This window comes from Periplaneta americana, chromosome 14 (assembly GCF_040183065.1).
Source record: "Periplaneta americana isolate PAMFEO1 chromosome 14, P.americana_PAMFEO1_priV1, whole genome shotgun sequence".
Lineage (NCBI taxonomy): Eukaryota > Metazoa > Arthropoda > Insecta > Blattodea > Blattidae > Periplaneta > Periplaneta americana.
The window spans coordinates 118,046,904-118,062,214 of record NC_091130.1 but is presented as its reverse complement, the minus strand read 5'-3'; positions in this window follow the sequence as shown (position 1 = coordinate 118,062,214).

Sequence of the window (15,311 nt, the reverse complement as noted above, 5' to 3'; positions counted from 1 at the left end):
AGAAAATGCCTATGTACGTAATTTAAATTAGTATTAATGTATTATTGTATTTAACATATCGTATGTTTTAAATAAATATCTTGTTAAATTGTGATACAGGTACTTCATTTTATTCTTAGTTTACTCTATTTGTCATCAAGTTAACCCACAAAACTTTAAATTTTGACTTCTTACTAATATTAAATTCTTACTAAATAGGATACTTCATTTATTTTCATTTTAAGTATAATATTATCTTCGTTTCTTGGTAACGAATTTACTCATACTGGGTTACGTTTATATTAAATATAACATATTGTTTTCTTTTACAGTAATCTAATTAGTTTCAGACAAGTCTATTTCTGTGACCTATGTTTTATAATTACTGTGTCTATGTCGCTGCTTTTCCTTATTTTGTAATTTATGTACATAAGCCTACAGTTCTGATATTCTAAAATTTAGTATTATTATTATTATTATTATTATTATTATTATTAAAATTGTTACAAAGTACCTCTGTAATGATTATTGCTCTGTATAACTTTTATAGGCCTATTACGTTTCTATAACCTAGAGACGATAATATGATGTACCGGTATTCCAACCAACGTAATATTTACGTTTGTCCTTCAGGCGAATATTAATTTTTTCCCTTGGCCTGTATTGCTCCATCCAACTATAGTATGATGTGTGTATGAGAGGAGGGACTGCCTTCAAAGTACCTTGCCAGCTGCTTCGTAAACACTGTATTATTCTCTGTGTATACTTAACTTCAGAGCAATGTGCCTCAACTTCGAACTCTAATATAACACACATGCCTTGCGTTACTGTATCTGTTATTTATTAGGTGTGAAAGTAGATCATGCGCAAACAAAGAACGGAAGTACTATGTTTAGTTACTTCAGTTCATTCTCATACTATACGATACGACTATGAGTGCGAGCTGAAATAATAACGGACACCCAGACATAAACGTCTGGCTTTAATTTAACATTGTCATCGTGGCGCGACTGTACCTACAGTTAGTGTAAAAACATGTTGGAGTTGTTCATTTCGCCTCTCCGAGTAGCGCACCTCGCCATTCACTCGCCATGCATCTCGCCTCAGCAGAACATAGTGAAGCAATTCACCTCGCCATGATTCTCGCCGTTACGCGGACATTGAGTACAGATGTGAGATTCTCCATGAATACGTGGTAAATACTAATAAATTTATTGGTCGTACATATTAGTACTTAAAAAATGTTTAGAAATTCTGACAGTGTTAGCGATTTATCTACGAGTACTGCAATGAAGTGGTGGTTACTTTCCAACAGAAGAAGAAAATACAGCGTGCATCCAATCAATAAGGAACGCACTAAACTTGGTGAATTCTATCAATAATATCAGCAGCTTAAGGCATTTCCAGATAGATTTTACGAATATTTAAGAATGTCTCAGTCAACGTTCAATTACATATTGATGCTAATAGAACCTAAAATCCAAAAAGTGTACACTAACATACATAAACAACCAATCAGTGCTGAAGAGAGGTTGGTAGTGACTCTCAGGTAATTAATAATTATACAGTATATAATAATGTACTATTAATAAAATGTATTACTTATTATTAGCAAAAATCTTTCACTGTCAATCACAATACGAAACACATATTCTTTCAAAATATTGTGCAAAAGTTTGACATCGGTATAAACACTTTTTGTTCTGAAAACGAAATGGATAATAATAATAATAATAATAATAATAATAATAATAATAATAATAATAATAATAATAATAATAATAATGGCTTTAAAAATGAACATACTTTAATATAATACGCAATTAAGAACTGCAAGATTAAAAAAATAAGAATTTCCTTCCAATCTTATGCCTTGAGAGGATGGATGGAGAGAATCATGACGTTCCGTTGCGACGACCGACCAATCAGAACGCTAGTTTCAGGCAGCTGCATCTTGAAAATCAAACCAGTTTGATTCCCGCTGAACGGCGAGATGCGCGGCGATATGCGTGGCGAGATGAACAACTCCAACATGTTTTTACCCTTCATATCATACAGTTCTAAATTTAGCCGTTGCGCTGTGACTTCGCTACGACGGTTACTGGAGACCCCGCGCAATGTTCCAGATTAATCAATCAATATACAATAGCATTCCCACCGTGGTAAAACTTATATATTTTTATGCTGACATAAAATTAATAAGGTAAATATATATAGAGAGGCTATAGGTACTGTAAATTAAAAACGTATGTAGATGCGTGGACATTTTCAAGCGAGAATAGTTGTCTTATTTTATTACATCAACACTTAACATTTGCATTTAAATAAACGTAGCCCCCAAACTAATGGTTCGCCCCTTCTCTGCCTCCCCAGATTAAAAATCGTAGAGGAGTCCCTGTATCTTGCAGTAGCGGCCGGTGATCGAAATCCTCGGTGAGGCCAGATTCAACTAGTTTAAGTGCCTCCGATAAGAAATGTTTGTTTATGATATTAATTATTATTATTATTATTATTATTACTATTATTATTATTATTATTATTATTATTATTATTAGTCTATTATTATTACTATTAATGAAAAATAAAAATTTCACTCACCAAATAAGCTGTTATGCTCAGAGTTTCAGTGATAGTTTCAGTGTGATGAAGCAACCCATATGTGTTGAAATTCCCCTTTCTTTCTTTTCTTTTTATTTTTTTCCTTTGACAGCAACAAACAAGGCCAAGAGAAGTTTATTTTGCATCACATTACCACTTAACCATTTATGTGGCCCATACCAGGATGCAATAGAAACTCGCGTTTTAAGATTATCTGTCTGAAAAATTGTCAGCAATGTCGTAGGTATCTCGGTAGTCTCTCTCTTTACTTAAAACTTCCTTTATTTCAGTATTACAGTATTTCTTCTCGAAAAAGGATACTCTAACAATGAATTAACTGCACCAGCATTATTTCTCTCATTTGTTTCTGTTTATATTTTCCGGAAATATATAACATTGGCCCAGATTCACTACTATATTACGAAGTACAATAGTAGAACACCCTCGCTTATGTCATAAACTAAGACATAAGGGGAGAGAATAGAGTGGGTCTCTGCCTGCCAAAGAGCTGGAATTTTGTTATTTATGGCCTATTTAGGAAGACAATTCACCACTGCTATTCCCACCCCACTCTACCCTTGAGGCCGGCCCATGGATGGGAGAAGTGAAACCTGACCAGGCCAGACGAATTGTGCCTCAGCTACAACGTTTTAAGCGCAAACTCAAAGCCCGCGAAAGGACATGAAATGCATAAGCCAGACCCGGCACGAGCGATTCTGGCCTCAGGAACAAATTTTACTGCAAAACAGGTCTATATACATCACAAGCCAGACCCGGCACGAGCGATTCTGGCCTCAGGAACAAATGTTACTGCAAAACAGGTCTATATACATCACAAGCCAGACCCGGCACGAGCGATCCTGGCCTCAGGAACAAATTTTACTGCAAAACAGACTATATACATCACAAAGTTTTCAAATGCTTCTACAGCGATATATGCTTCATTCAAATAACTAATACATTATAATAGAAACACAAAATTTGATTTCAGTTAAGCCAAGTGACTGAGGCCCAGCCTCACCTGCCTCAGTCAATCAGCCGCCACTGGTATCTTGTGATAGGCTGTGGGGGTTGAAGAGTATCTGGCATCATCTCAGAAAATAATTGAACTTTTGATGCAACCATGACGAATAGCTGCTTTTTTCACAGATTAGAAGATTAAAGCGTTCACTTTCCCGAAGTAAACGCTTCTGTGAAGAAAACATTCGTCATGGCTGCATCGAGAGTTCAGTTATTTTCTGAGTCAGAAAAGTCTACCCTCACAGCCTATCCTCACAAGATGCAGGGACGGCTCCAGGATTTTATTTTATTTTTTTTAATATGAACATTTGCGCATCCGGACAAAAATACGGGGACGCCGGACACCTAGGCCAGACAAAGGAGACTGTCCCATTTTTTGCGGGACGTATGATAGGCCTAAGCTTACAGTGAGGTAGTGCGCGTTGACTGTTGTTGACTGGTGATTACTGTGATTTTTAAGAAATACCGTAACTGTGAAAGTGGTTAACAACTTTTCGAAACGAATGACTGAAAGATGAAAATATAGTGAAAATTTATCTTGTAATGAAAAAATAAATTAATTCTAAAAATATCTATCTATACTAAATAAATTTTACAAGAGAAAGAGTTCATCCAAAGGGCTGGACTTTGGAAGAGTACCGTACCCAAAAAGCTCATTGCATTTCCGCGTTGAATCGCAATACTTAAACGTTGACACAAATAAGTGGTGCAAAGACGATCACCGGTAATGGAGATCAAAATTTGGCCGATTTGAGATACCAAAACTTTAGCGTCATGACTCCAAGGACTGAAGGTCTCCACAGCAAAGGGGACAAAGATATAATTGTCTAAAAGATGAGCATGCTTATTGACTTTTTTTTTCACGGCTAATTCAGCAGCAGATGAGGAGGAATTGCTGATATTTACGGTCATCATGCACTCAGCTGTGCGAGGGGCAAGGGTCGCATTCCCAGACATACATCACTCAATGATATCATTAAAAGATCTTTGACTTCTTGCGGCATCCCGTCTCTTTTGGAACCACCAAGTATTAGTCGCGCGGATGGTAAAGGGCCCGATGGTCTTACCTTAATTCCATGGTCTAGAGGAAAATCTTTAATTTGGGACTCCACTTGCGTTGACACTCTAGCTCCAGCTCACTTGCCGAATACCTCCAGTGAAAATTGATTATTATTATTATTATTATTATTATTATTATTATTATTATTATTATTATTATATTCAAAATTCTTGAAATTTTGGTGATTTGTAGCATTTGATAATTCGTGGAATTAGGAACCGTGAAGGTGACATTTTGACAAAGTGAGAATCAGTCAGTGAGCAAACAAATTTTATTTGCCATGGTTATGTAGATTGTAGATTCTTCAGTATTTATTTATTATTTATTTTATATCCAGCATGGGGAGCCCTATTTCACCCGAAGGCACGCCAGTAATAATTGCTAAATAATCAGCATTATTTATTTCTTGCCAGACTCCACTGTGGTATATTTCAAGCACACATTTCAACAGCAATAAGTCGTTTTGAATGGTTCTGACGTGCCTTTAAAAGTGGCAATGATAAGATTAGAATTTAATAAATTCCTTAACAAGTTCAGCACTAAAATGATTTAATTCTCGGAACATGCCTTTATTGTTGGAATCTTCCGTCTCGTAGTATCTCCTTAACCCATTTTAACCTAGCGTTACCATATGGTAACGCAGTGCAAAAAGCAATATAACTTGCTTCATACCCGTCCTTAATTAATAAAACTGAAAATTTTCTTTGTGAATCCAAGCTACATGATTGGTTCTTTCTTATTACATTATGAAATCACAAATTTATTATACCAGTTGGGCAAGAGCAGCTGCACGATTTAGATGTTGCTTTCTCGGCAGCAATTTTGGAGAGCAACAAGAAGTAAGATAATTTATTTGTTACTTTAATGAACTTGATTGTAATGTTTGTTGTGGTATTTTACTTATTGTTGATTGAGTATTCGTGTACATCAAGCACAAGTTTACAATCCGTAACATTGTTGTGGATATAATACATTGTTTCTTACGTTACCATATGGTAACGCTAGGCTAATATGTTGTCACTCATTCTTTGTGCTCTGTTGCTACTAACAGTAAGATGAAGGAGTTGCAAGAAAGCACAAGTAACAAAATGAATGTTACAAACAGGTGCGTGAAAGTGCATGAGATACTTTTGGAATTAGAAAACGAAAAATTAGAGCATTCTACATATAGCCACCAAAGCCCAATTTTGTATCTGACGAGAACTCTGCAGATGTAGAGGGTGGCATGTTCGACAACCTAAGTGGAAGGAAACTAAGTACTAAAGCTGGGGTTATTTTTGTTAATAGCGACAGAACAGGTGGACCAGACGATATTTCTTTTATAGAAGAAGAGGAAATTGTAGAGTCATCTGTGATAGAAAGAGAATGACACCGTCAACATTGCAATGTGTGGAAATAGTGCCATCAGGGAAACGTAAGTGGATAAAACAGTATGTTATAACAGTTCTATCGATTTCTTCAGAGAGTGACTTTTAAAGAGAGAGATGTGACAAATTTTGTTTTATTTATAAAATTCGCTTTATCTATGTAAAAACTGTTTTAGTCCATTTTCACATGATGTTGCTATACAAAATGCTTAGCAGCCAAGTAGAAGATCTGGCTCATCATTGAATGAATTAGAATTCAAATGGGAGATTTGAAGAAGTCGGGAGCACCCCAAAAGGCAAGGGGTGACCATCTACTTCCAAATACAACGACATTGGAGCTACGAAACGTTTCTAAAAAGTAAGTTTCCCTGAGGCCGTTTGCAGAAATAAAATATAATTTTATGGAAAGATTTATTCGAACAGATACAGGAATTGTTGAGATATTTTTTCAACATATTTCCACCTGAATTGAGACTTTTTTATACCGTAAGATCAACAGAGAGGTGCAAACGGCTGTCACACACTGGTTCGGATTCCAGGCGGGAGACTTCTACGAGGGACAAAATTGATCCCAAGGTGTGATAAATGTCTCAGTTCCGGTGGAAAATATGTTGAATAATAGTTCAACAATTGCTGTATCTATTCCAATAAATCTTTTCATGAAATTGTGTTTTCTTTCTGTAAACGGCTCCAGGTAAACTTACTTTCTGGACGTCACTCGCAGAACATTTGATTATATAAGATACGATGGAATGGAACATTAGTGATTCCGATACACGGATGTGCTAGTGAAAATGCTCTTCTGGCATACAGCTTTCTCAGAATTTGATGTAGGTCTCTGCAGCCCATGTTTTTTGTCATATTATAAGAAATGTTTTACCTTACTACCGAAATATGTGAAAATCACACAAAAAATAATGTAAAACGTTATGTTACGAAAATGTGTTTTCTTCATACGAGTATATTGCGACAATAATTCTATTATGTATATTTGTTGAGGTATTGTGAAAGTAATTTTCATATTTTTGTATTTTCTGTATTATTTGTATGGAGTGTGATATTGTGTGGGGCAGAAACGTGGACATTACGACGAAGTGAAGAGAAACGAATAGATGCATTTGAAATGTGAATAAGGAGAAGAATGGAACGTGTTAAGTGGACAAACAATAAGAAATGAAGCCGTGTTGGAAAGAGTGGGTGAAGAAAGAATGAGCTGAGACTGATTAGGAAGATGAAAAGGAATTGTTTGGGTCACTGGCTGAGAAGATACTGCCTACTGACGGATGCACTGGAAGGAAATGTTATGGTTTATTTAACGACGCTCGCAACTGCAGAGGTTATATCAGCGTCGCCGGATGTGCCGGAATTTTGTCCCGCAGGAGTTCTTTTACATGCCAGTAAATCTACTGACATGAGCCTGTCGCATTTAAGCACACTTAAATGCCATCGACCTGGCCCAGGATCGAACCCGCAACCTTGGGCATAGAAGGCCAGCGCTATACCAACTCGCCAACCAGGTCGACTTGCACTGGAAGGAATGGTGAAGAGTTCGGAGCAGAAGAAGATATCAGATGATAGACGACATGAAGATATATGGATCATATGAAAAGACAAACAGGAAGGCAGAAGATAGGAAACACTGGAGAATGCTGGGTTTGCAGTGAAAGATCTGACCTTGGTCAGAACACTGAATGTGTGATGAATATATTATTTGTATGCTAAAGTTCAGTTAAGTTCAATAAATTGCTTGAAAGATGTAATTATAAGTCAATAACTCATCCTTTAAGATTTGACAACATAATGACCTAGCGTTACCATATGGTAACGCCCTGTAATTCCACATATTCGCTTCAACAATAGAAAACAAAAGCATTGTCGTGTTCAATTACATCCATTTAATTAGTCTATAACGAAATAAACGAAAAACTTGACGAAAAATAATTCAGGCTTTTAAGGGTTAATGCAAATTCCAGCATTCCACAAAAATGTGGTCGTATACAGTTGTATGATTAAATTCAGCACATACCGGTACCTGTTTTTGTCTACTTATTCGTTGTGCTTAGCCATGGTTTAGGCCTACTGACATTGTGAATCCAACTAACATTTCGTCACCTGAATGTAAGAACTAGGTAACTCGAAATTTGCGTGTTTTAGTTATCTCTCTTATATCATAGTAAAGATCGCACAGAATGTAATGCAAGAACTAGGTAACTGATCGAATGATATCAGCGATATCTATTTTCCAATGTAACAAGTAGGTAAAAGAAAACGAGACATATTCCTTGGTGAAATAAATAAGTAAATAGGCAATATCTCAAAATAGGAAAAATCAAGTTACCTAGTTCCTGCATTCAGGTGCCGATTTGATATTCATACTGCTTAAAACCGCCAAGTTCATTACATTGTTGACATGCATCTTCGATTTTTCATAACACTTCAAATTTCTCTCAAATGTGAACTAAATCCACCACACCTTTGTTAGTCCAATTAAAATAATCACCAAAAAGCATGTACACAGAAAACTAAACGCAATTTTTACGCCACACCCATAAATCCATTTGCTTTTTATATAAATATTTCAATTGAACTTTTTATTTTTAACACGAGACACTTCGCACTCTAATATTTTATTGTACACTTAAGTGTAAATAAGATATTGGTCTTCCGCTGTCTTTCACTTTATTTTCTCTTTACATGGCAATGAACGAACTTTTTTTTTTGTAATAAATAGGGCTAGGATTTTGATGACCTATAAACCATGAAAAAATGTCGTAAAAACAATGCATTTATGACCTAAGAATCTTTCAAAAATGCCCTAACATTGATCTTACATAATTGGCTTAGTAGGAAAAGAGGTTTTGTACTAAATATTTAGACTAGTAATTAAATTAAATTTTACATAATTTTTTCTAAGTAGTACACTTTAATTAATTATTTTACCTGGTGTAGTTTCCATGTATGATCGTTCACCTCTGTGTCAGCATGTGGACGTGAGGTCAGCAGTCAGCTGATCGGTCTTGGCCCTTCATGGGATGTAGCGTCATGGATTTACTTTACTTTTAGTTTCCATGTAGTCTATCACAAAGCCACTCTTATCCGGAATTAGCAGGTTTAGAGGAGTCTATAGTGAAGGGGTGGTTGGACTGATCCATTACATGGGGTGTACTACGTTAAAATGGCAATATTTGTGTAGAAAAACGATTAAAATATTATACAAAATAATGGGTATTAATGGACAAAATATGTAAAGATCAAAGGAAATAAACATTATTTTACATTAATAATGGGGATTTATGGCCAAAATTAAATGAAAATGCATAAAAAATGACCGAATAAAACAAAAAATGCTCTTATGAGTTGAAACAGGCAAAAAATGCAAAAAAAAAATGCCTTAACAAATATATCTTAAAATACTCAGTTTATCACATAACATAAATACTAAAGCAGCTATGTTTCTGGCTTACTAGAAAAAAAAAGATGCAATTTCATAAAAATCCTAGCCCTAGTAATAAAGCACTTACTTTATTCATTATGAGTTTTTGCACATTAGCATAGCAAAACTTAATCATAACAGTATACTTCTGACCGCTCTTTTAAACTGATAACAACTACTGTATTTCCTAAATTGAAAAATATATTACAGTCTATCTTTCAACAAAAGAGTATATTATCGTGTCATTTTAAACAACAAAACATTTAAGATACGATAGGAAATGCCATAGATCTGAGGAATATTAATATGACGGAGGGGTGTTCCTGTTCACAAGGGCTACGTCAGACTTTGAACTTACAGGAATGCAGTCTCAGGGACTTCAATAATCATCCCACAATGAGTTTGTCATAATAAGCCTCAGACTGTGATGCAAGCCTTTGGACCCTTCTTAGAAAAGGAATTAAAAAAAAAAGTAATAGTATAATAGTCCACCGCTTGGAGTAATGGTCAACATGTCTGACTATGAAATGAAGCTGGCACGGATTCAAATCCTGGTTGCGGGTTTCCCTCAACCCATTGAAGCAGAATTGCTGGATAATTTTCAGCATTGGACCTCAAATTCATTTCGCCATCATTAATTCACATATCATTCATTATCCATACAATAGCCTGGGTTAAGTTCACAGTACGGCATGCTGTACTTGTATAAGAGTGTGACCATTCGGCTACCCAATCATTCACAAGAATAGGAGTGGTAAACATAATAAGTCTCAGGCTGCAGTAAGCCTTCGAGTCCCTCCGTAAAAAAAAAAAAAAAAAACAAAAAGTGTAATGTATTTCAATAATAATTTTTGTTTTAAAACTTAGGATATTAATTGGAGTACATTATTTTGTAAAACATTGTATTTGGTGAAAACAATTCATATTGGCACACTTAGTTTTCTTCTTGCTGTCCTCTCGATTTATATATGAAACTAATTGGCACGAATCAGGGTCTTCTAAATACTAGTATTAGAAGTACTATTTAGAAGGTACTGCACAAATTTGTCTTTCTCCCCCTGCTCTTTACACTCCCGTGGGGTTCATGATGTGAACACTGAAATATTTTCTGTGCATTTCCATCCATGAGTTGCACAAAAGACAGTGGCTACATACAGTTATGTGGACCAGGCAGCATGAGTGAGACTAGGTGTACGATACAACATACAACCGTAAATTCCTTCTTTAAAATCTTCTATTAGGAAATATATTGGTGTGTGTAAAATAAACATAACTTAAAATATGCACTTTAATTTATTTAGGCAGTGCCTTGGCACAGGGGCACTAATTTCTAAAACTGCTCCTGATAACACTACAAAGTTTGAGTGCAGAGATATCAATTTTATTTTTGACAATTACTGAGATTTGTTAAGTAGTGTTTTATATTTACTCAGCAGGATAATGAATTGTAGTTCATGATTTCCTTTGTTTAACAAATTTAAGGAGTGAGAATGATAATATAATTCTAAGCCACAAAGAGAAAATTTAACAGGAGAGGGTATTATAAATTTCGAGCTCATTGCTATTAGGTACAGTATGATAATTTCTTCAGCATACATATGTTATTTGTTGACTAAATTTTATATTTTACTAGTAGCTTCCCCATAAGTGTAAAAAATGAACATGCACAGGAAAAAATTTTTGTTAAAAGTGTGACTTTGGACTACCATATCTCATTCTCACTTCATCATCATCTTCATCTTCAGTTTTGAAGATACGATGAAATAAAGGTTGGGAAAGAGAATAAAAGAGGTCCATACTATTGACTTGGCATAAATTTTAATGTGTACTATTTTAAAGGATTTAACTGAGTAGGTAATATAAACAAGAAGACACTAGAAATTTTCAGATTATGCTTGTAAGCATTAGCAAAACTTAATTCACTTCAAAAAAAAAAAAAAAAAGAAGGGAAATGAGGCTATTTAAAAAATAGCGCTGAATGCTGAAACATGGCCTAAATCCTGTCAGATTAAATAAATAAATTTCTAAACATTTGCTTACACAGTGTAAGTTGACCGGACAACATGTGACTGGCACAAAGGCCATGCAACATGTGGCAAACCATCTTCCGCACGCTTGACAGTTTTATTAGTACTGGTACTAAACTTACCTTGAAATCTCTGACATCTCTTTGGGAAATTGGAGGTCACACACACAAGCTTTCTTCCATGATTCTCCCATTTAAGTTCTTATACTGTCTTTCAGTTCCTGAATTGACAGTGAACTGTGAGACAGCAGAGATATTTCTGTGGAGGGTGTTCCAATCTTTTCCTTATTTCATCCAGTTTTCCCTCAATAAGTACATGCCATGATTTTTTGGTGCCTTTATTCAATACTGACCAGTTTCTCCACATTTTTTAACGAGGTTGCGTATGGTGTTGCTATGTGGAATGGTAACATTAGGAAATTTTCTTGCAAATCGTCTTTTTTCCTCACCTCAATCACTCTTTTTCAGATGTCTCTACCATGAAAATTCTTTGCTCTAATGTAAATTTCTGTGGTGCCATATCAGCAAGCTAATCTAAACATTTCACTAACACAATCGGAATAACAAGTAATCTAATGTCAACACAACCACTCCTACATCTAAACACTTCATTAACACAATCAGAACAATAACACGCATCATCAAATATTTGATTTGTATGTGGCTGAATTCAATTTTTTTTTTTTTTGTGAATATCTTATAAGCAGAATTAAACAGAGAAATGCCTCTATAATTTGAATCTCTGTTTAATCCCCTTTCTTATATACTGGACAGATTGAAAGGTCTTTCCAGTCTTCTGGTATTCTTTCTTCATTCCAAATTTTAGAAATTAATCCACGTAATCTTAATAACAAAAAATAATTTATTTTCCAGATGTCAGGTGATATAGAATCACTACCTGCGGCTTTGTGATTTTTTTTTTATTTTGCTTTCTTTTATTTCATCCATATTGGGTTCTTTTATTAATGATTCAACTGTATGAAATCGTACTTCCAGTTCATCTTCATCATGTATGTTCACATTATTTAACAGATCTTCAAAATAATTTTTCCATACTGATTCTGTATTACTTTGGAATAAGCAACTCTGAGTAGTGGACATGCATAGTTAGCAATAAATATTTGTCTAGCTAAAACACGAAACATGGACATAATACTAAGATTTATTGAAAATCATCCATCCTCATGTGAGGTTGACCACTAGGGGATCCGGAATTACAAACATCAAAATATAAAGAAAAATGAAATGAGTAAAATAATAAAATTATTCACTTTGTACATTTAAAACAAAAATTTGCGTATCAATATATAAATGATGGTGTAGAATTTGAAGAGAGGCCTTCAGAATTTCCATCACAATCTTCAGAATCTCATAAAAGAAAATTTTAAAAGATTTAAGGATATTACATGTGACTTTTGGTAAACATACAATCGCTCCAAATAGTAAGTCTGTAACATCCCAGTTGTAAAGCGAAATGCCATATTTTTCACTACTGAGGTATGAAGGGCAAGGTACATATTTAGCTCGCTTGTCATCATTTATTTGCAGTGTCTGATTCGTGTCTTGCTCAAAGCATATTGTAAGGTTTAAGACCATCGCTTTGTGGGTCTTCTATTGATGGCAATTATATCCATTATACTTTTCATAACATCTACAGTTTCCTAGTGAAATCCAGGATGTTCTATGGCATTGAAATATGGGAGATTTTTAACAACAGGTGAGAGAAAATTAATGTAATACTCACAGGATAAATGTTGTAAACAAGTTTTATAACTCCTTAATTTCGTACCCAGGAGAATGTGATAAACATAGGAATAGAGAAGAAATTATGGTAATAAAAACAAAATTTCCGTTTAAAATTTAAAAAATGGAGGATAACAAAGATATGGTTTGTTAAAGATATTTGGTAATGAATGGCAATAAATTAGGTTAGTGCTTTAAAAAATGAACTGGATAAAATTGGACTGAAAAAGGAATGTCACATTTTAGTAATGAAGTTGAATTATTAGCCAATATAACAGAAATTACAAATGAACAAATAATAAAATCTTTAAGAACATAATTTTGGAAAGTATGAGAACAGCAAATAAGGAAAATAAACAAATTAAAAGAAATATAAAATACATTTTAAAATGTGTTTGTGTTTGTAAGAAATGAGGCGCTCAGCACACAAATGGCCCAAACCACAAAATTTGCATATTGAGTTTATTGCTTTAAAGAGCTCCTCATATAGTTCTCTTCAATGTGTAAATCGGCCTAATCATCATTCCCAGTTTTCCCGTGAGATTTCAGCACAAGTTTTGTTTGTGTATCGCATTTTGCGGACTGTTACAAAGAGGTAAAGTGAAATATAATTTTGTGGGTTGGGCCATTTGTGCATTGAGCACCTTTAATGTGAGAAGAACTACCTATATATGTCGAGAAGTGAATGATAGCTAAAATCACCGAAGGTCAGTGCTCTCATTCAACACTGTAACGCACTGCAACCAAGTACATAAACTTTACCCTTCCCAAAAGTTAAAAGAATAATCAACTCAAAATGCCAAGATGTAAAGCCGAACCCCAATGCAACAATTTTCTGGAGCCTAGAAAAATTGTATTGTTGTATCAGGGTTATTGTTGTATTGAGGGATTATGAAATTTTGCCCAAATTTTTGTTCTGAAAAAGAATATATTATAAATAAGTATAAAACAACATTGCATACTATGAAATAACATTTACTCACCATTTTGATTACCCTATTTGATTTTCATTCTCCATCTGTCACTTTAATGAAAGTAAACCCATGTCTATCTTTAAAACCGTTGCTTCCTTTGAAGTTTGAATCGCCAAGTATACTGGCAAAATTAAGTGCTTTCTGACGCACAATAGGGCCTGTTCAGAAATGTTAAGTGCCCTCATTTCTTTAAACCACTTCAAGATAGCAATATCAACGTCTCCTGCTGCCACAGTTTTTAGGTGCTTACATTCAGGATTAATATTACCACTTGTGGCATTGTCCTCTATTTCCTTATGTTTCTTTACGAATGTTGCAAGTATCGACTGGACAAACCCATAATTTTTAGCCACTTCAGTCTGCTTCAATTCCCTATTTAAATCCAGCTAATTTAGTCAAAAAAAAAAAAAAAACTTTTTTTTTTTTTCATCTTACATATGCCATCATTAACTAAAACTCGAATGTGAAATCACCAATGGCAGGAACCATAAGGTAAATCCTGTTAAGGGTCATGAACCTTGAAGCAGGTAGAGTCCTATTGCAACATACCTCTTGCACAGAATGCTAAGAAAAGTATAAAAGAGGGTAGACGAAATAACATCTTTAGGAGGGTGATATTAAGTGAAGAGTGAAATAGTACTGAATATGAAAACAAAGTAAATTAAAAATATTATAATGTTCCATCAGGGTTTCTCCAAAATTTTACCATCGTTGTAATGATGAATAAAACATATTTAAAATATAGGAAATACGCTGAGACCGACAAAATGTATCGTTGCAATAGAATTTATAGTTACATTCACTTTCGTTGTAGAGAGATTCATTTGTAATTCCACGAAATTTGAAGTAATAAAAGATAGAGTTGTCTCAATGTATAACAAAATATAATTCCTGAGTATCCATAAAAAAAAGTGCAGTTGCATCCTTTCAATTACTCACAGGGAATGACTGTTTGTCAAAACACCTCAACAAAATTGGAATTATTTCTTCACCATTTTATCCATTGTGCAATCTTCAAAAAGAAATGGATCAGAATCAATGTCAGCAATATCCAGACCTTTCCTCTAAATCCAGTCTGTATGAGAAATTCTGGAGAGCAAGAATGTTCATG